The 22110-nt window shown below is 46.1% G+C and overlaps 2 long non-coding RNA genes across 5 annotated transcripts; one reads left to right on the forward strand and one right to left on the reverse strand.

Moving 5' to 3' along the window:
- Positions 1 to 5459: 5459 nt before the first annotated feature.
- LOC148006835 (uncharacterized) lies at positions 5460 to 15913 on the reverse strand. Of its 4 annotated transcripts, none has more exons than XR_015644656.1 (6): positions 15462 to 15883; positions 14999 to 15096; positions 11458 to 12531; positions 7010 to 7075; positions 6204 to 6280; positions 5471 to 5726 (listed from the first exon to the last, which is right to left on the reverse strand). It is a non-coding gene; the product is annotated as an uncharacterized LOC148006835 (long non-coding RNA). The 4 variants fall into 4 exon arrangements; XR_015644652.1 differs by having other exon boundaries at positions 5596 to 5726; positions 14932 to 15096; positions 15462 to 15913; XR_015644655.1 differs by lacking the exon at positions 11458 to 12531 and having other exon boundaries at positions 14932 to 15096; positions 15462 to 15863.
- On the forward strand, positions 15849 to 19476 carry LOC148006836 (uncharacterized). Its single transcript, XR_015644643.1, has 2 exons — positions 15849 to 16460; positions 17929 to 19476. It is a non-coding gene; the product is annotated as an uncharacterized LOC148006836 (long non-coding RNA).
- The last annotated feature ends 2634 nt before the right edge of the window (positions 19477 to 22110 follow it).

A 22110-nucleotide genomic window follows, 5' to 3' on the forward strand; every position in this document is an offset into this window, starting at 1 on the left:
CATCTCTTTCTCCCGTTGCCTGCTTCGTGAGTAGGCACACATCCTTCAGGCTCTGCCTCTCCATCCTTTGGTTGATCTGTGTCTTCTGTCGTGAAGACAAATGGCTAAGCAGGTGCTTTAGAACCCAAGAGGTCTTCCCTGACATCTTTACGTTAGTCACTGGTTTAGCAGCTCAGCACTTCAAGTGTTATTTGACAAATGTCTCTGAATGCCTTTTATAGACCAGGCACTGTGCTAGTATCTCTCTCTATCTACTCTTTCCCTCAGTTTATCCCCTTCAATCCCACACCATTTCCACGCCCCTATTCCTGCGTCTTTCTGTTCTCTGTTTTCTATGCTTTCCTTTGTAGCTGCAGTGTGACTTCTCACTCCACTACTTTGTAGAGCGCCATTGGCAGCCATCAACTCAGAGAACCAAGATGCCCATGTCTGGGGACTTCCTGCTGTTGTTTGATCTGACTCGAAGGCACTTGGACATTGGCTTCTTTCAAGACTCTGTCTCTCTGGTTTCTAGAATACTCATCTCCCCTGGTGTGACTCCAGTCCTGTCTCTGTCCCATCCTCTTGCTGGCATCTTTTCAAATTGCTTGGAGTGCCAGCATCAGTCCTTATTTTTGCCTTTGACAGACTTTGCCTGGGAAATCATTACCCGCGGCTTTGAACTGTGCAGAGATGAGTTCCCAAAGAATCACCATCCCAGTCTTGGCTCGGGATCACATTTGGTGATCTATTGGCCCTTTCTTCTTTGTCCTTCCTTCCTTCCTTGCATGAGAGCTGTAGGTGTTGTTCATATGCATATTTACAAATGGGGCACATGCTCCAGCATACGTGCGAGCATACACAGACACACAGACACACACACACTCACACACACTCACACACACACTCACTCACATTCACATACACTCACACACACTCACACACACTCACACACATACTCACACACTCACACACACTCACACACTCACACACACTCACATTCATTCACACACACACTCACTCACATTCACACACACTCACACACACTCACACACTCACACACACTCACACACTCACACACACTCACATTCATTCACACACTCACACACTCACACACACACTCACACACACACTCACATTCACACACTCACACACACACTCACACACACACTCACATTCATACACACACACACACACACACACACACACACACACACACACACACACTCCATGAGTGTCAGTGTCTAGACAGGCCAGAGATAACTGCTGAGAACCATGCTGCATCGCTCTTCTGGCTCAGCTAAGGATGCACCATCCCTCAGTCACCCAGAGCAGTCTGACATGGCTTGTCTCTAGCCAGCCCACTCTGGAGAATCCCTGCTTCTTTTGAGCAAGCCACTATGCTCCACCCAGCATTTACATGAGCTTAGAGGATGACCTTGAACTCTGGATCCTCTGACCTTCACCACCTGGGAGCTAGGATTACAATTTTAAGCCACCAGACCTTCTCTATGTGGCCCTGGGAATCAAACCAGGGTTCTGTATGCTTGGCAAACATTTGACCAACTGAGCTACACCCTCAGGCCCAAGCCTCCATTCTTGATGTTTCTTCCACACTTCGAGGTCAGTAACACACCCAAAGCCGAACTCTCTTTCCTGCACCACAAACCCATTCTTGACAGCAGGGCCTCTTGAGACTGCTTTCCCCCCATGTCTTGTGTACCATCCCCTCTTCAGTTGCGATCTTCATCTTTTATTTTTCTCTCACGGATTTCTCTGCCTCTATGGGCACTTTCTTCTACGCCACCCTTATCACAGGCACAGAATAATCTCCTAGCGGAGCTCACAGGGGCTTGCTCAGTTAAAAATCTTTCAGGAAGGCCTTGCGTGTAGTCGAGGACTAGAGTATGTGTGAGGTCTTAGCATCAAGACCCAATGTGAAGCAAAAGAAACCAATTATCCGTGACATAGAGGTGACTTTTCTCTCTTTTGACCGTGCTAAGCAAGTGTTCTGGGATCCTGCCCCACATTCTGTCCTTGAAACAATTACGTTAGAGAGCAGAGTGTGCGAAATCACTGCCAGGACAACGTTCAGGGCAGCGTCTAGACCCCACTACAGTGTCTGAGTAAGTAACAGTTGCTTTATTTTGTTTTCCACTGTTACACCTTTGTACTCCCATTCCTTGGCCTTCAGGTGCCATTTCCCAATCTTCCTAGTTTTGCCTAACTGGCCATAACTAGCTTCCAGCCCTCAGGACATGTGTCCCCACGTGAGCAGCCTTGCTGATTCTCCCTAGCCTTGTGGTCATCCTCGGTACCCCCAACCCTAACCCCCGCTGATGTCCCACAAACCATGTATATGTCTCTTGATGTCCTCTTCACACGGGATTTTTGCTGTAACATTATAATAAATGCTGTCTTTTACCCCCACTAGATCCAGCACTGCAGTACCCCCAAGACATCTGGTAGATGTCTTCATCTCAGTCAGCAAAGCGTCTCACCCGCTCTGCTCCATCCCATATCACACTGCCGAAGGTTCCTCTGAGCCGTCAGCAATCTCTCTACCCATCTAACCCGAGGCAGGTTACCACCGTGCCAGACCTACACATTTCAATTCCGTGGCCGCCCAATGTCTCCTCCACCACAAACTCTCTTAAACTCAAATCGCCCTATGAAAGAACACACAACACAATAACCTCTGATCCAATCCGTAAGATACAATTTGTTCATCTAGACACACAAAACCCTGTACACATCCATCCCTGAAGAATATTCATAACAACCTGTAAATGTCCAGAGAGGAATCTTAACATCAGCCTCCGTGTAACATCAGCCTCCGTGTTCTCTCTGCTGCTTCCCTCCTCGCTCCAAGCTCCTCCCCCTCTCTAAAACTTTTCTCCCGCCCATCCTTCCTTCTCATCCAATGACAGGCTTCGTTCTATCTTGTGCTTGTCTACACCTGAATGACATCATCCGACGTGGGACTGCACTTTCACAAGGGCAATCTGGCTCCCCAGCTGCCTCTGAGACTCACAGCTCCAAAAGGACGGATTCCTGCCTTTGTTTCCCCAGTGCCTCTCTGATCTCAATGAATCTAGCAGTGAGGTAGGTCTATTATGGATTTAGACATTAACAAGTAATTACCGATAAATCGATGGTAACTGGAAACACTGAACTGTAGATAGAAGGTGCCATCTACACCAGGAGGTGTAGGTCGATGTCACTATGCAGGTGAAGGCGGACAAGATAAAACGAGGCTTGTCATTGGAAGAGACGGAAAGATGGGCGGAAACAAAGTTTTAGAAAGAGGAGAAGGAGCTGGGAGCGAGCAGACGGAGGTGGGAGAACAGACGTTGAGATTGTTTTCTGTGTAGAGATGCAGGTTGTTATGAATATTTTTAAGGGGTGGGTATACCGGATTTTGTATGTCTAGATGGGCAAATTGTATCTTATCAATTGGATCAGAGGTTATTGTGTGGTGTGTTCTTTCATGTGGTGACTTAACTGAGTTCAAGAGAAGGTGCAGTGGTGGGACGCACCAAGCCTGCTACAGAATTGGGATGTGCATGCCTGGCGTGGTAACAACCTGCCAAGGGTTGTGAGTGAAAGCAGCATGGCAAGGTGCCACGCTGGAACTGCCCAAGGACCTCCTGGGTCAGAGTGTACCTTGAGGGGCAGCATGGAGCTGCTGAGATAAATTAGCAATAGTTCCTATGGCCCAATGGAGCTGGAACTAGTGAGAAAGTGACCACCCCACCAGAGAGAGTTGGGAGAGAAGCACGGAGCAGTACACTGCAGGAAGGAACCACCACAGGTGCCGGCACTCGCGTGCGATAAGAGGCTTAGCCATTTTTTTAATACTTAGCACAACAAGGCGTTGCCTAGACTGTCAAAGGAGGCTGCATAGAGGATGCACCTCAGGACATGGACCTGCAGTTACACAGATAATTGAGGAACTAGGCTCCTTGGATATTCTAATGCCACAAAAGAAGCAATGATAGACACTATCTTAGGGTTTTATTGCTATGAAAAGATACCATGATCAAGGCCACTCTTATAAAGGCAAAGATTTAATTGAGGGTGGCTTACGGTTTCAGAGGTTCAGTCCATTATCATCCTGGCAGGAAGCATGGCAGCATCCAGGAAGACACAGTGCTGGAGAAGTAATTGAGAGTTCTACATCTTGATCAAAAGGGAGGCAGAAGGGGATTCCCTTCCTACTGGGTGAAGCTTGAGTATAGGACCTCAAAGCCCACCACATTTCCTTCAACAAGGCCACACCTCCTACTAGTGTCACTACTTGTGAGCCAAGCATATTCAAACAAATGAGTCTGTGGGGGCCAAATCCAACCACCGCACCATCGCTAGAGAAGGCAACCTCTAAGGTTCTTTTGGTCTGAAACATCATAGCTTCTGTGAAAATTTGTTGAAGGCGAGGCTGGGTTTTTGCAGCATTCTCCCATATGGTATTTGCCTGAAAACCGAAAAAAAACTTAGTCCTCATTTCCTTCTTTCCCTCCTTCTATTCTTCTCACTATAAAAACCAGCCAATAGAGCCAGGAATGGTGGCACACACCTTAATTGTAGCACTCGGGAGACTGAGAAAGTAGGATTTTCAAAGATCCAGCCTAGCCTAGGTCGATACACTCTGTCTCAAAAACAAACAAACATACTAAAAATAAATAAATAAATAAATAAATAAATAAATAAATAAATTCATAGAAACAGAGTAGAATGACAGTTATCAAAGTTTTGGGGGTGCAGGGTACTGTCAGGGAATGACAGGGAATGGTAGAGGAGAGGAGGAGGTAGGTAGATGTGCCTGGAGCCTTGTAGGAAAGGGTCCACCATGGAAAAAAAATCTGTGAAGCATTGGTTCTCAACCTGTGGGTCGAGACTCCCTTGAAGTCACATGACCTTTGTGCAAGGTCACGTAAGACCATCAGAAATTATGGATGTTTAAATTAGAATGCATAACAGTGGCAAGTTTACAGCTATGTAGTAACAGCAAGAATAATTTTATGATTGGGTGTCACATGTGATGGTTTATATATCCTTGACTTTGATGGTTTATATAGGCTTGACTTAGGGAGTGGCATATTTAAAAGATGTGGCCTTGTTGCAGTAGCTGTGTCACTGTGGGCGTGGGCTTAAGACCCTCAGCCCTGCTGCCTGGAAGTGAGTCTTCCACTAGCAGCTTTCAGATGAAGATGTAGAGCTCTCAGTTCTGCCGGCACCGTGCCTGCCTAGATGCTGCCCTGCTCTCACCTTGGTGATGATGGGCTGAACCTCTGAACCTGTAAACCAGCCCTATTAAATGTTGTCCTTTACAAGACTTGCCTTAGTCACGGTGTCTGCTCACAGCAGTGAAACCCTAAGTAAGACACCACAATGTGAGGAACCGTATCAAAGGGTTGCAGCGTCAGGAAGAGTGAAAAGCAAAAGATTTAAGGAAGATGATGACTTGATCCGTCAGTTTTGATTCAATTTTGACTTGCGAAGCATATATTTGATTTGTTTCGTTGCTTTAAAGATTGAAGACAATGTATATCAGCCGCCAAGTCTGAAGACTGGGGTACACTGAAAGCTCAGTCTGCCCCTCTAAGACATTAAGGAACCACGATAACTCTTTTTTAATTCATCTAAGTCACATTTAACTCGTTTCCACTTTCGAAGATCATCTCAATGACGTTTTTCCAGAATCCAGTCCTCTTTGGACCAAACAAGGACTTTCCGAGCTCATAGGTCTGCAAAAAATAGGCGGGCACTTCTCTGTTGCAAGACAACCACAATGGCGCTTCTGATTCTCTCCCTCCCCCTCCCCCTCAAAAGGCAGGTAGTTCTGCAATGTCTCTTGTCATCTACTCCAAGCCCAGCCACAGCCACTTTGATGAGACCTCTAAGATATCATGCACAATGTTCTGGGCAGCTGGGCAATCCCAGCTAACTTGTCCGTGCCCTGTCTCCTTCTGCCCACCCAGAGCCCAAAAGTCTCCATTACCACTTGGGAACCAGAGCTGTCTGACCTTTCTGGCTGTTCCTCCGGTCTTCCCCTCGAATCACTAATCACTGTGGCTAACACAAATACAAAATGACCCTGCCGCATTTGAAAATGCTGGCACATGTACAGCAGGACTGTCTTAGTGGCTGTTCTACTGCAGTATGGAGGTTCCATGACCAAAGCAACCCTTGTAAGAGGAAGCATTTAACTGGAACTGGCTTACCTCTTCAGAGGGAGCACGTGACACACAGGCGGGCGCGGTGCTGGCTGGAGAAGTAAGTTCAAGTCCTACATTCTGATCTGTGAGGGAGAAAGAATGTGAGTGGGGGATGGGGAGGCAGTCATCCTTACAACCCTGGAATAGAAAGAACACCCTGCCCCTAGGTGGCACCATCCACAGCAGGCTGGATCCTCCTACGTCAGACATCAATCAAGGAAATGCCCCGCCCCCACCCCAGCACTTGCCGTGGGGCAAATCTAATAGGGGTATTTCCTCCGAGAAGGTATTGGATTATCCTGGTTTGTGCCAAACTGACACAAAGAAAAAAACAAAAGGGTGGGGGGGGGGAAGACAGGCAAGAAGGAAGGAAGAAAAGAAAACGGGAAAGAAAATCTGATCAGGACACACCCTATGATCTAATGACACTACTGTGAGTGATTGATCCAAACAAAGCAAAAGCTTGCGTGGATGCAAAACTGTGAAAGCAAGTGTTTGTGCAACCGTTGTTAATGCTCATCAAAGCAGAAGGCCGCTCAGTGGGCACAGCCACACAGGGGATGCTATTCAGAACAGGAAGAGAAGAACTATTGCCGCATCATGGGGAGAGTCTTACGTTCTACTTGTTAGAAGATGCCTGACTAAGGATTTACAGCTTCGTAGTACACCGAGTAGTTTAATCAGAAAACAAACAAAAAAAAAAAGTTTAAAAATCAGATTAGTAGTTGCCAATTGCTTAGAAGTAGGGAATAGGATGACCCTTGGGGATAACAGGACTGTTCTAAAATGTGGTTGTCATGGTGACTACTCACCTGTATTTGTCAGAAGTCATAGAATTCCGAGCTGAAAGGAGAAACTTGCTGTGTGTAAAGTTATACCTGGAAAGAAAGTAGAGGGGGGTGGGGGATCCCATTAGGTTGCTTTCCTTCCCTCTTCGGACAGTCAGCTTACTTTCGTCAATGGTGACAAACGGTGTGTGTGTGTGTGTGTGTGTGTGTGTGTGTGTGTGTGTGTTATTGTTGTTGTTGTTGTTGTTGTTTTTATTGTTGTATTGTCTCGAGGGTCTGCACTCCCAGGGGAAAGCTTTAGACATATGGAAGTATTCTTGTGTGGCTTCCGGGAAGCAAAGGTCTGTCTCCTTGTCTAGAACAGAGACAGACCTATCTTTAGTAACTCTTTCCCCATCTCCAGCTGTGTGGGAATTGGAGGGGGAGGGGAGAGAAGATTAATGATGAAGCAGGTACCTATCTTTATCACTAGGTATTTGACAATATTTGATCCGTTTGCTTCTAAGCTCAAATTCACCAAGGAAGAGGGGAGTAGCTGAAATGACCTTCAACCCCCTAGTGAGACCACACCAGCAGAATAATAAGCCAGAGCAACTTCTTAACACACTTCCTGCCCTGCTATATCTCAGTCACACTCCGCCCCAGGATTTGATTGCCAGGCTGAGGCCTCTTTTGGGAACGGAGGGTGCTGGAAGTCGATTGTACAGCGTACTGAGTAGAAGGCTGAAGAAAGGCAGCTGAGGCATTAGTTTGCGGACTGAGTGAGTTAAAACAAAAAGAAGTTTCTTCGGCTCGTGGTTCCTAGGTGCAAGGTCAAGGGGTCTGAGATGGCTCTCTTGTTAGCCGAGGCCTAGATAACATAAACATCAGATAGTGAGAGACAGGGAGCCAGCCTGAGTTTGTAGGCCTCTTCTAGTCTCTCTCCTCTTCATATTAAACCATTAAAATCCAATCATAGGAGTTCTGCCCTAGTAATTCTGCCCAACCCTGATCTCCACCCAGTGGCCCCATCTGCAAACACTGCAGTCAGATGGCATTTCCACCTCTCAGTTCCTGACAATAGGGATTAGATTGGAAACGTGAAGCCCCAGGGAGAAATGCTACCCCAACCACTGCAACAGACAAGCGAGGCAGCTTTCATGGGTTACTACTTAGAGGCAAATGGCCAGAAGGATCTGCTAGGAAACATGCAGAAGGCGATTGATTTAGCCAGACTGCTCAGAGAAGAGTCTGGAATCACAAAGCCTCATACACACCCAGAGCACAGAGGAAGGAGTCCATGTCAGGCTGAAGGAGCCAAGGAGGACAGCCAGTAGGGTTGGGTGTCATCAGAGAGTACTGAGCTACAGGAGACAGAGGTGTCGGTGAATAGACATCCTCGAGTCCAAGCAGAAGTGGATGGGGGACTTGAAACTGGAGGGTGACATAGGTTAGATTACATTTTAAATAATTCCTCTAGTGCTGGAGAGATGGCTCATGGAGAAACAGCACTCTATGCCTTGCCGGCGGTTTGATTCACCAGTAAGCACATGGTGGCCCACAAGTGCACGTAACTCCACTTCCAGGGGATCCAACTTTCTCTTCTGACCTCCAAGGGCATCATCTATACAAATGGTATGAAGACATACGTGCAGTCGAAACACTCATACATAGAAAGCTTTTACGTGGGTATATAAAAACTGCTCTAGATTTTTAAACATGCAAATACCAGCTCAGTGAGGTGGCCCAGCAGATAACAGCGCTTGTCCCCTGACAACGCCTGAGTTCAATCTCCAGACCCCATGCAGTAGGGAGAGAGAACCGACTCCTACCAGCTGTGTTCTGAGCGCATACACATGTGTTCACCACCCGAAACACACCTAAGAAGTAAACATTAATAAAAGAAAAAAACAACAGAGACAAAAACAGATGCTGATAGGTTGTAGGTAGACGCTGAGGAAAGCATGTGTCACATGAAGATGTTTTGGCTTGCCGTTAAAAATTTTTTTTTAAGTAAATAGAAATGATGGCAACTTGTTTTATTCAGTACCTTTGGAGGCAAGATATAGAAATATAATAATAATAATAATAATAATAATAATAATAATAATAATAATTGAACAGCTGAGGCATTGTACATGATTTAACAGTTACGTGATGTGGTCAAAGCTGTGTGGGCATCTGCTCATTTTTACATGGACAGCACATTTAATCCTAACTAAGGCTGTAACAAGACGGACACTTCACAGTACTAGTTCACTGCTTATAAGTTAAGGCACGGAAAGAGGAGGCTGTCCCAAGACACAGAGCTTACAAGCAGCTGCCCCAGGGATCCAGGCTCCAGAGCTGAGCAAGATAAAGTCTATCACATCTCTTCTCATTCGGAAGCTGCAGGGCAGAAGGCCAGGCCCACAGAATAGTAATACGGCCTCCTCAGAGGTCCCAGATACATCTAAGTCTTAGTCCATCATAACGGTACCAGCAAAACTCCAAGAGAGGGGTTGGGGATTTAGCTCAGTGGTAGAGCGCTTGCCTAGCAACTGCAAGGCCCTGGGTTCGGTCCCCAGCTCCAAAAAAAAGAAAAAAGAAAAAGAGGAAAAAAAAAAACTCCAAGAGAATTAGTCTATAATGTGTCTTATTTCCAAAGCATTCAGGAAAAAAATTTAAGCCTTCCTTTAGAACATTCATCAACAAAACACCCCCAATATAAAGACAGATTAAAGAGTTAAACACAGAGAAACCATGATTCATAATGCAATCAAATATAGATAAAAAAACAAAAACAAAAAACACTTCCCAGGAAATGAGACTTCACACAAAGAAGAAACAAGTATTTGAATTGCTTCTCTCTATAATCTCATTTTTATGAAATCTATTCAGAGCGGCAAGGCAAGTAAATTGCGTTCTCCAGACTGTATGCAGTTCTCGCTACACCTCACTGGGTATCAGTTTGCACCGTGCTCAGTATGAGTTACCCACCATGCTTTGCTGGCATGTGGTCCATCCTTTTTTTTAAAAAAAAAATTAAGTTGATGAGAAAAAAAAAAAACTTAAGTGTTCTTGTTAGATTAGTATTTTTGCTTTGTTTTGTTTTTTGTTTTTGTTTTTGTTTTTGTTTTTGTTTTTGAAATAGACTTTCTCTGTGTCACCTGGCTGTCCTGGAACTCACTCTCGTCGGACAAAACAGATGCCCGAGCCAGTGAAGGATCCGCCCCAGACCTAGCCATGAGTCAGTGCCCTGGAATTCTGGAAAACTGCCATGTGTGTGAAGTGAAAGACCCGACTTCAGGGACAGGATTACGTTGGCACTCAGGAGCATTACCGCACACGTGAGCCCTGCTGATGACCCGTGATGACCACTGACCATCGTGGAGATCCATCCCCTGGAAAAGAGCGTGGACCCCTTAGGGGAAGCTACTCGAACACTATCTCAGCCTCTCATCTGGTCGGTGGCTGTGATTGTATCATGAGGAAACCACACGGGGTGATGGGTAGTAAATAATAATCAAGTAAAGCAAGCGAAACCAGTGCCTGTTCCGTGGAAGCGGCGAATGAGTTAGTCTCTGCTTTGCCCGGCGCTTGAGGGTCACACGCCCCTGCGTGGTGTCAGCAATTGTGACTTTGCTCCAATTTCCCTACAGTTGTTTTCACATTAGCTCACCTTTTCGAGACTGAAAGACGGGAAAACCCTGCGGTATTTTAGCACACCTTTAAAAACGGTGTTTTTGCGTGAGTGTCTGACGTGCGTGCGTCAGGGGGCCTGTGGGGATAATAGGACACGTGCAGAGGTCTGAGCACAGCGTTGGCTGTCACCTCTTGCTTTCTACTTTGTTGAGGCAGGGTCTCCTTATTTCCACAGGGGGCACTGCGAACCGTAAGCTAGCCAGCCAGAAAGTTTCTAGGAGATCCTCCGTCTCTGTTTGCTATCAGGGAACTGAGACTACAGATCTCTGCCACCAAGCCCGGCCTGTACGTAGGTTCTGGAGATCTGAACTCAGATCAACAGACTTGAGCAGCAACACTTCTCACTAAGCCCTTTTCTGGGGATCCTACCTTCTGCATACCTAAAGCAATTTGGAAATGGATAAATCGGGTGTAGGAGTCTTACGTGTTTTTGTTGGTTGGTTTGTTGGTTGGTTTTCAACAAAAGTAACAAAATCTGAGGACTACTCCTTGCCCCAGCTTTATATTGGTAGCTGCCATTAGAAAGACATTGGCCTTGCCTTCTGAAATAAGCGAGAGCCCACAGAAGTTCTAACAATCGTAGCAAATACCACATTTCCGCAACCCCATTTTGCTCCGCTGGTTGATGTAGACCCACCTGGTGCTTGAGTTTTAGGTTTATTTTTACTTTCCATGAATAAAAGTAATCCTCAGAGGAAACTGAGAAAGCAAGAGAGACAGAGCGAATCCCCCACTGATGTTATGAGAGCCTTACTTTCTCATATGTGAACCCTCGAGCAGGGTAAGATGACATGATGGGCTTTACTGACCTTAGAGTGAATGAGTTGTGTTTTCTTTTGTCGTTTTACTATTACACAGTCCAGGCCGACATGCGGTCCTCCTACCCCAGGCTCCCAGATCAAGTGCTAGAATTACACACATGCCCCACCAGGGGAGTGTGCTCGCAGTTTCTTCTGGTAATTTCTTAATGTGTCAGTACTTGTGCTCGAAGAGGGTGTGTGACAAAGAATGGTGGCCTCTGAATGCAAGCCTGAGTCATTGCAGTCCTCTGTGTCACACATGCAGCCACGGTCATCCTGCCCCAAGAAATTCTTCACGAAATTATGAGGAGGCCTCCAGCTTAGTACCAATCCAGAGGGCAGAGAATCTCCTTCAAGGGACCATCACCTGGCCACGGCACAGCTTCCCAACTTATTTTTAGTACCACGTCACCTTAAGACAGCTCTATAGAATTTAGTGTTACATGGCTTTTGGTCATAAGATAAAAATGTCATAACAATTTCTTCTCAGAACGTCCACAAGACAGGATCACCTTACTCCAGTAAACAGAAATGATTAAGCTCTTCTGCCTGGCTCTCCAGGAAGCTATCAAAGGTTTATTTAGTATTCCACATCATTCTTGTTTACAGAAACGTCATTGATTTGAATCTATCCCTCCGTCCAACCACTCCCCCTGTTTAAATCTCCATACGCCTGCTCACACCAGCGTCTGTCTCCTCAGCAGTTTCTTCTGTCTTCACTTCAGAAGGTTTGAGAAAAGTGGTTTTACATCCCGGACACCTAATCCAGACTGTTGACCTGCCCAGAACACCTTTACTCCACACATTGCCCAACTACACATCTTTAAGGCCTCAATCAAAACTTTTAATTCTTCAGGAAGCTCTTTCTGATACACAGATTCAGTAAGGGTCCCATGACATAAACTTCCAGAGCATTCTACGTTTCACCATATGAACTCCTGCTTGAAACACAGTATTTAGAAGGTTCTTTACTTCAAGTTCACTAGAGAGTTGACATGAGAGAGAGAGAGCTGTGAACAACTTCTTCCCTTTGCCTGGCTCAGCGTCTTGCACAAAGGGAAGGCTGCAGAACTGTATTTTTATCTACCAAAACAAAAAGGTAAGGGCCAACTGGGCGAGTGAATCAATGTATGGTTTCATTCACAACAAGAGTTTACACAGCTTTTCTCCATCTAATCGTATGATTGCAATGTTGGCTCTGGGCTATTGGATGGGTGTAGCTGTGCTATGGGGGATACTTTATTGGGTTCTTATACCTACTACCCTTCTTCACCCTAAGCCCTTGCAACCCTCCAACAGGAAGTAGATGAGAAAGAAAGCTAGAGAGGAAAGGGGTGTACAGACCTATTTAGAGTGCTTCTTGCTATGAGTATCAAGTTCCCGAGGGCAAGCCCAATCATAGTTGTCAGAATATCCCCAACCAGCAAACCAGCACCCAGCACCCAGTACCTAGCACCCAGCACCCAGTATCCAGTACCTAGCATCCAGCACCTAGCACCTAGCACCCAGCAGTCCAGCAACTAGAAACCAGCAATACAGCAACAGCAAAAGCAGCAAATGCAACAGCAGCATCCAGCAGCAGAAACAGCAGCAGCTGTCACAGTCTCTCTGGGCTCTTACATTTCTACCTTCCCAAGAGTTCCCAGAATTCCAAATGAAACTATCTGCAGCTGGCAGGAATCTTAAGCAGCCCCATATCCCACATCCGGGATCAAAACAAAAACGTATTCACATAACATGACTTGGTTTTTAGAGAAACCAAGGTTCTCACTACACGTGAGTGCTTAAGTGTCTGTGCTTCTATCCTCACGTGCAGAACAAGAATAATAAAGATGTCTTCGAGTGCCGTGTGGCTTAGCTAGCAAATGTGCTTGCCGCCAAAGCTGACAACCTATTTAGATCTTTGGAGCTCAAATGGTGGAAAGAGAGAGGTGGCTCCTGAAAGTTGTCCTCTGACTCCTACACGTGTGCCGTGATGCCTGTAATATATCTATCCACCCCTACATGCAATAAATACTTTTGATTTTTATTATATGTATATAGACATTTATCTGCATGTATGTATATGCATGAGGTGCCTCTGAAGACAAAAAGAGAGGGAGGGCATCAGCTCACCCTAGAACTAGAGTTACAGATGGCTGCCATTTGGGTAATGAGAACCAACCCTGAGTCTTCCAGAAGAGCAATAAGTGTCCTTAACCAGTAAGCCATCTTTATGGCTTTTGTGAAGTACCATTTAGAATAAGTTATAAACCTTGAAGGTATCTTATGGGGATTTAACGAAAAACGTCCACATGGAACGGTGCCTATCACATCGCATGCAAAAATCACACATACCAGCCAGCGCCTTAAAACCGACCTCTCTGGGATTATGTGCTTCTTATGATCCCTGCGTCCAGCTGCTGCCGTCGGAATGCACTTAACCTGCCTCACATTAATATAAATATTTAATTTAATCTCGGCATATTTTTAGAACTTATTATTTTGTGACTCTTAGTTGCCCAGGGCTGTCTTATCGATTAGGCACAAAAGGCTCTGTGCCTGTACGACTTGGAGAGACCCATAGAAATGGCTTCGATTTATTCTAAAATTAGAACTGGGGGAAAAAAAGATATGTTACATAAAAGAGAATGTTTCAGCACAGTATTTTATCCAACTGTATGTCAATATAATATGTATGCATGTATGTATGTGTATTTGTGTGCCTGTGCATGTGTGTGTGTGCCTGTGCATGTGTGTGTGTGTGTATTTGTGTGCCTGTGCATGTCTGTGTGTATGCCTGTGTGTGTATTTGTGTGCCTGTGTGTGTGTATGCATGTCTGTGTGTATGCCTGTGTGTGTATTTGTGTGCCTGTGTGTGTGTATGCCTGTGTGTGTGTATTTGTGTGCGTGTGTGTGTGTGCCTGTGTGTGTCTGTGCATGTGTGTGTATGCCTGTGTGTGTGTGTGCCTATGTGTGTGTCTGTGCATGTGTGTGTATGCCTGTGTGTGTATGTGTGTGCGTGTGTGTGTGTGTGCCTATGTGTGTGTCTGTGCATGTGTGTGTATGCCTGTGTGTGTGTGCGTGTGTGTGTGTGTGTGTGCCTATGTGTGTGTCTGTGCATGTGTGTGTGTGTATGCCTGTGTGTGTATTCGTGTGCCTGTTCGTGTGTGTGTGTGTGTGTGTGTGCGTGCGTGCGTGTGTGTGTGTGTGTGTGTGTGTGTGTGTTTATATTTTGGAGTCATGTTCCTGTATAGCCCAGGCTAGCCACAAACCCCCAAGTTGGCTGAGAATGACCTTGAGCTTCTGCTCCTTTGTCTTGCCCTCCTGGGCGCTGGATTACAAGTAGAGCCATCACATTCAGTGACTGCAGCGCTGAGGCTGGAACCCAGGTACGGTAGTGACGCACTGAACCAATTGAGCGGCTCCCCAATACTTTTTCATTCTTTTGTTGTCGCGGAAGCAGTAGCAGCCCGTGGAGACCAAAGCCCCGAGATTCCTAACCTGCCCTCTGCTTCAGTTCCCTCAGTCTTCGGTTTTCTTCTAAAGGAAAGGGAGGCAGATGGCCCACCTGATGTCGTCACACAACTGTGCGCCTTTGCAATGCTCACTGAGAAGGACATTCTAGCGGGTAGAGAAACTCTCTTGTGCACTGCGTGGAAGCATCGCCTGTTAATAAAAAGCGAATGGCCGATTAGCAAAAGGCAGGAAATAAGAGGTGGGAATTCCAGTAGAGAGATAGGAACTCTAGGAGATGATACGAGGCACGAGGAGACTCCCCACCCAGACTCTAGACTTGGCACAACTTAGACTACTTTAATCGGGATAATTGCGTTATGAGCTGGCCGGGAAAAGGCAAAGTTTAAGGCCTAGGCATTTATCCATAAATAATTAAGTCTCAGAGTCGTTATTCGGGAACTGGTGAGGGTGGAAAGGCCTGAGGTCACCCTGGAGAATCTATGCCCGCCCCACCTTCATAAGCAGTCAGCAGTCACTGGGGCTTAGGAGGTCCTTTCCGTTCCTCTGGTTCTTACCTGCTCTTTGCAGCTGGCTCCCGGGCATGCGCAGTCCCTACATCTACCGCCCTCCCTGACAAGCTGTGGTGATTGCCTAGTCTAGCCTCAGGTTTCAGCCTTATCTGTCTTACCCTCCCCGGAGTTTCTCACGCTGCTTTTCGTCTGGTCTTTCTACCGTTATTTTGTCTTCACTCACGAGTCTTAGGGCTCCTGCCTATGATCTGCTTCTCTTTCATTTCCAGTCGCTTTTTGACATCAGTTCTGGGACACCTCATTTCTCCCAACACCTTTTCATGTTTTTAGGGCTCTCTTCTCCCGTGTTATTTTTTTTCCGCCTTTGAAATAAATATACCTACACTGTTCCTCGTGTCTCATCTTTCCAACAGTTTTTTCTTTCTTTCTTTTTCCTCATTCTTCCTCTTGAGGCCTCACCTCCTCCCTCCTGCTCCTAATCAGGGCCGGCTTGCACAACTCCCCTGCCTGCTCTGACTGGTTCAGACAGAGGTAGGTGTTGCCTTTTTAAGTTACAAGGGCCATTAAAAGCACACAGCGTGTCATGTGAAAACGCACATCTTCTGTTGTATTTATTGTGGAGCTGCTCACCTCGTAGCCTGGCACCTTCCTTTCTCTGCCAACATGTACGTATACTTATTGGGTGATATTATTTCAATCTGTACTAAATTTAGACAAATACTGATAGTGAAGAAGTCCCATTAGAATTTTCTCTGGGACAAAACTGTTCAGTATTGAAGATGCCTTGCCAGGTCCTGCACTTCGGTCAGGCATGTTGGACATAGGGATCGTCAACAGTCCCCTGGTGTTATAAGGAGCACCCTGCTCCTGCCTCCTCTGGTCTTGAGGTGCTTAGCCTTGCCTCTAGTTCTTCCCAGATTAGGCCTGAAGTTGCTGTGATGGGGACCTTGCCTGAGTAGGCCCAGGAGCGTGCTGGGTTCCTCTGACTTGTGGCTTCGAACACCAAACTTTGGCAAAGATAGCCTGCTACAGAGAGCCACTCAGGTGAGGATTCTTCTGTTTCCAGATACTTCTGACTCCTATATGTGTCACTCAGATATCAAAGTCATTCCAGGAAAACCAGAGAGCCAACCCCGCTGTGTCTAACAGTGATCCAAGGCTGTTATCCTTGCCTATCAGCCTACGAGCTGACATGGGAGTCTAAGGAAAGTCAGGATGGAAATGTACTTCCCTCGAGCTCCTCTTATCTCTCCCACAGCCACGATAATATTAGCTCACCATTACAAGAGGAGCCGCGGTTTCTTGATCCTCTTTGGCCTCTGCAAGTGCAGAGTGGAAGCTTTAGTACACTGTGGTTCTATTGTTCGGTGAGCAGAGGCTCTAAACAGAAAGACTAGCTTAGCCAGACATTAGCCCTCAAAAGATAACAGGGAGTCCACCACAGGTGAGCCCCTGTTGTGTTTATAGAAAGATAAGGAGAGAAGGAATGTGTTTGGTGGATGTGTGCCTCTGTCAGCCCATGCTGAGGCATCCCTTACCTCAGAGGGACCAACCACATGGATGATGGGGAGGGGAGTTGAAAGAGTAGAAGAGAGAGAGAGAGAGAGAGAGAGAGAGAGAGAGAGAGAGAGAGAACAGAAACAATAGAGGAGTAGAGAAGTAGAGGCCGGCCATGAGCATGTGGGGAGAGAGGGGGAAGGGACTAGAGGACAGAGGGGGAGCAGGAAGGCAAGAGCAAGAGAGAGCAGAGGGGGGTGAGCAGCCCCTTTTATAGTGAGTCAGGCATACCTGGCTGTTGCCAGGTAACTGTGGGGAGGAGCTTAGACAAAAATGCTAACAGCCTCTCCATCAGAAGTCCTGCTAACCCAGTAGGTTGGTTGCTCTCAGTCTGTGTTCTGGGTGCCTCTCCCCCTTTGTAACGCCTTTGTGTTATACCCTCCTTACTTTTCTTTTCCTTCCCATGAACTAGGAAAAAGTTGCTCTTTCTATCACGAACCTGGGTTATTTACCAAGTAAAGACTGGACAGGGCTCAGCTTGTTCTCAGAGATTTTTCTAGAGAGAGAGAGAGAGAGAGAGAGAGAGAGAGAGAGAGATACACAGAGAGAAACAGACTCACAGAAACAGAAACAGAGATACACAGAGAGACACAGAGAGAGACAGAGAGACAGAGAGACACACAGAGAGACAGAGAGACAGAGAGACACAGAGAGACAGAGAGACACACAGAGAGACAGAGAGACACACAGAGAGACAGAGAGATACACAGAGAGAAACAGATACACAGAGACAGAGAGGCAGAGAGAGACAGAGAGAGACAGAGAAACAGACTCACAGAAACAGAAACAGAGACACACAGAGAGACAGAGAGATACACAGAGAGAAACAGATACACAGAGACAGAGACACACAGAGAGACAGAGAGAGACAGATACACGCACACATACGGGAGAGGGGGGTGCGCTGATGTCAGCTGTGTAACAAATGTTTCATTTCCTCCATGGCCCACTTCAGAGGAGTTCTGGGAAGTGCTGATACTGGCTGGTGGCTGCCGTCCAGATCATGCACACAAATCCAGAGTGGATCCTCCAGAGCTTCTCTCTAATATCAGCTTCACCTTCAGTAGCTGGTGACATCTCCAAGGATGGTAATGTCATGACTGCTTCCTCTTGGCAGCAACAAAGATTTATCGAGAGCTACCCCTCATCCACCAACAGTTGTCAACAGGTTACTGCTGCCCGGAGTGACTTATCTGCTGATAGAGGGACAAACGCTCAGGCTTCTTTCATCTGGCACCTCAAGGTGATATCTGCCCAGCAAGGTCATATCAGGACTCCTTAACTGTGTTCCCTACTAATGTCCAATGCTCCCCCAAAGAATTTTTTTTTAATGAGCCATGCATCATACATGGAGAATCTGGTGTTTTCAGATTTTTGTGATTCTCTTTGACACCTGCAAGGGCAGGATGGAAGCTTCAATGAACTGTGGTCCTATTGTTCAGTGAGCCGAGGGTCTAAGCTTGGCAAAGAATTAGCCCTCAAAAGACGAAATGGAGTCTACAGCAGGTGGGCTGAAGTGGAAGTGTCGTGATATGTCATGTGATACAGACTCTCGTGGTGTTTTGCTGAGGCAAGACCTGTGGGAGGACACGTGATTTGGGGGGGGGTATAAATAGGACTGAAAAGACAGTGCTGACACCCTCGAATACCTAGCCTTGCAACTCCTTGTTGGTCTTGCTGATCTTCACTTTGTTGAGAGAGGCACGGCAAACAACTTTTCCTGGTGTGCCGGCTGGTTATGCTCACTCCTGCTGACTTGTGCTGATTCAGCGGAGGCCTGGCTGTTTCTGCTGGATCGTGACACTGCTGCTGACTCGTGTTTGGTATCCTGACACTCCTGAACTGGACTGCTGGTATCCTGACAGACAGAGTTGGAATTGCCCCCCAAGAACTACTTCCAAACAGGTCCACATCCCCTTGTTCTTATTTACCCACCTTTTCTCCCCTACGTTTGGATGGTGGGCTAGAAAAGGGGTGGGGGTTGAAACTTTTGAGAATACTTATTAAAAGTAAGTTCATCAGGGACCGTGTTCCAAACATATCACAGATTACACTCTGTCATTTAACACACACACACACACATACACACACACACACATATACACATGCACACACGTACACATGCACACACATGCACACACACACACACACACACACACACATACACACACACCACACACACACCAACTAGAATCTCTTTCTCTTTTTCATTTCCAATACAATTTGATGTTCCTTATAATCTTAGGCTTCTAGTTCTCAACCTGCTATTTTAGGGCTTCCCTGAATCTTCAAGGACACCAATTAAGGGCTGTGACATTTTTTTAGTATTTCCTATTGACTATGATTTTAGGATAAGATTGTGTGTACTAATTCAACATTTCTTTGCATTAATGTGAAATGATATAAATGGCCTAATATACATGATATAATATATAATGTATGATATATGACAGTGTATGTATTATATATGATGATACAAAATAAAGGGCGTTTCAGGAGCTCAGGTCTGATGGTCAGTCTTAACCTGAAATACTACAGTAATTTATACATGCTAAAATAACCAACAGAAGATAAATATTTTGTTACATAGGGTTTACCTGGCGGCCCAGTACTGCACTGTCACCATAATGGGACCTCACCCAGCACCCAGCATATGACACAGAATTGAAGGGTATTTTGCACTCACTGAACCCTTGCTTAGGGAAAAGATAAGATGCAGGTCTGCTGCTCTACTCAGGTGAGCCTTTGAGATCAGCAGCCACTGGAGGATTAGATCGTTTGGGGGTTTTAAGATTAGGGTTTAAGACAGGTCTGTCATTGTTTTGAGTGAAACTGGGGCCATTATACTGGTAGTTCCTAGCACATCAGATTTTTTTTTAGACCAATTGTGGTGGTTGATATTGAGTTTTCAACTTGATACTGTCTAGATTCAGCTAGGAGACAAACCTCAGAGCACGTCTGTGAGATGGCTTTCCTTGAGGTGGGCGAGAACAGACACCATGTCCAAGGCAAGTCTTATAAGGACAACATGTAATTAGGGCTGGCTTACAAGTTCAGAGGTCCAGTTCATTATCATCAAGGCAGGAACATGGCGGCATCTAGGCAGGCAAGGTGCGGGAGGAGCTGAGAGTTCTACATCTGCATCTGAAGGCTGCTAGGAGAAGACTGACTTCCAGGCAGCTAGGGCAAGGATATTAAAGCCCACATTCACAAGGCCACACCTATTCCAACAAAGCCACACCTCCCAATGGTGCCACTCCCTGGGCCAAACATTTACAGATCATTACAGTGGGTGTCTTAGTTACTTTTCTATCACCATAATAAACCACCATGGCAGCTTTTTAAAAAAAGCATTTAATTTGATACTCATTATTCCAGAAGATTAGAGTCTATGACTGTATTGGATAGTTTTATGTCAACTTAACACAAACTAAAGTCATCGGAGAGGAGGGACACTCACTTAAGAAAGTATCTCCATAAGATCAGGTGACAGCAGGCAAGACTTTCAGTGGAAGAATTGTGACACCAACCCAGCCACAAAACCTTAGACCTTTAATTTTTCCTGCCTACAAGGTGTCCCGGGATAAAGGTGGTACAAAAATTGTGGGAGTGGCCAACCAATGACTGGTGCACCTTGGGACCCATATCTACCCCTTGATACTGCCAGAAAAGCCAAGAACCAGAGACTGGAGAGCCCAGAGACCTAGGTAGGAAATGTTTTCTAATGATAGTCTTCTGTATTCAGATTGTTGTCTAGCCCAATTATTATCAGAGCGCCTTCACCTAGCAACTGATGGAAACGGATGCAGAGACCCACAGTCAAGCCTTAGGTGGAACTCAGGGAATCCTGAGGAAGAGGGGAAGGAAGGATTGTAGGAGCCAAAGAAGTCAAGGGCACCACAAGAAAGTCCACAGAATCAACCAACCTGTAATCATAGGGGTTCACAGAGATTGAACCGGCAACTAGGGAGCCTGCACAGAACTGACTTCAGATCTTTCCTTCAAAACTTCCCTTTTGGTCATGGTGTCTCATCACATTAATAGAAGCCTCAACTAAAACAATGACCACAGTAGCAGGAAACATGGCAGCAGGCAGGCAGGCAGGCAGCAGTGGGGCAGTAGCTTAAGAACTTACATCTGACGCACAAGGAGAGAGAGAAAGCTAACTAGGAACAGCATGGGCTTTTGAGACCTCAAAGGCCCACCCCCCAGTGACACGCCTCCTCCAATAAGGCCTCATTTCCTAACATCTCAAACAGTTTCACCAACCATGGACTAAGCATTCAAATATATGAGCCGATGGGGGCTATTCTTCAAAACACTGCAGTGAGAGATCTGTGGTAATTGTAAGTGGTTGAGGTCTGACAGAAAAATAACGGAGAAAACATGAGCATCAGTGTTAATGGCTGAGAGCTAGCTGGCTGTGGATACAATGTGACCAGCTGCCAGGCTCCTCCCAGCATGACTTCCTTCACTGTCACAACAGATGCTTTGACATTAAGCAAAAGGAAACCTTTCTGGAAGTTGCTTTTGGCAGGTATCTTATGGTGGTGCTGGGGTCCTGATGAGACATCTGCCTGCAGAGGAGTATTGCCCCAACTTGTGGAGAGACAGTGGCTTCTGTTGCTCCTCTGTTGTGCAGAAGAGGAACCGCAAGCAACAGATACTTAGTATCACTTCCTTCTTTGTTCATTCAGCAAAGAGAACTCCAGTAAGCTGAGGAACTCCAGAAAAAAACATTTTAAGTGTGGCTCAAAGCCAGGCTTTGCTGCCCATAAAGGCACAGCACTAAAGAAGATGTCATAAATGTTCTTTAAACATTCACAGTCTAAGGAGATTAGGATCTCCAGTCGCACGATTCCAAAACCACCTGTGGACTCCTGTGTTAGTGGTTAGAGTAAGTTCGGTGGAGACACACAGGAGGAAGTGGAATGTTATGGGAGGAATGATTATGGCAGAAAGCATCCTGGAAGAGGTGGCATTTGAAATGTGCCCCCAAAGGATAAGGGTTTTGCCAAAGGAGAAGCAGTAAAGATTCTGGCTTTGGGTGGCATTTAAACAACTTCCGGATACAGTTCCTGAAGATGCACTTTGATGATTATTCTAAGTGACTGGCTCCTTTTCTTTAAGTCTACCT

The sequence above is a fragment of the Rattus norvegicus genome, chromosome 1, assembly GCF_021556685.1.
Source record: "Rattus norvegicus strain SHRSP/BbbUtx chromosome 1, alternate assembly SHRSP_T2T, whole genome shotgun sequence".
Lineage (NCBI taxonomy): Eukaryota > Metazoa > Chordata > Mammalia > Rodentia > Muridae > Rattus > Rattus norvegicus.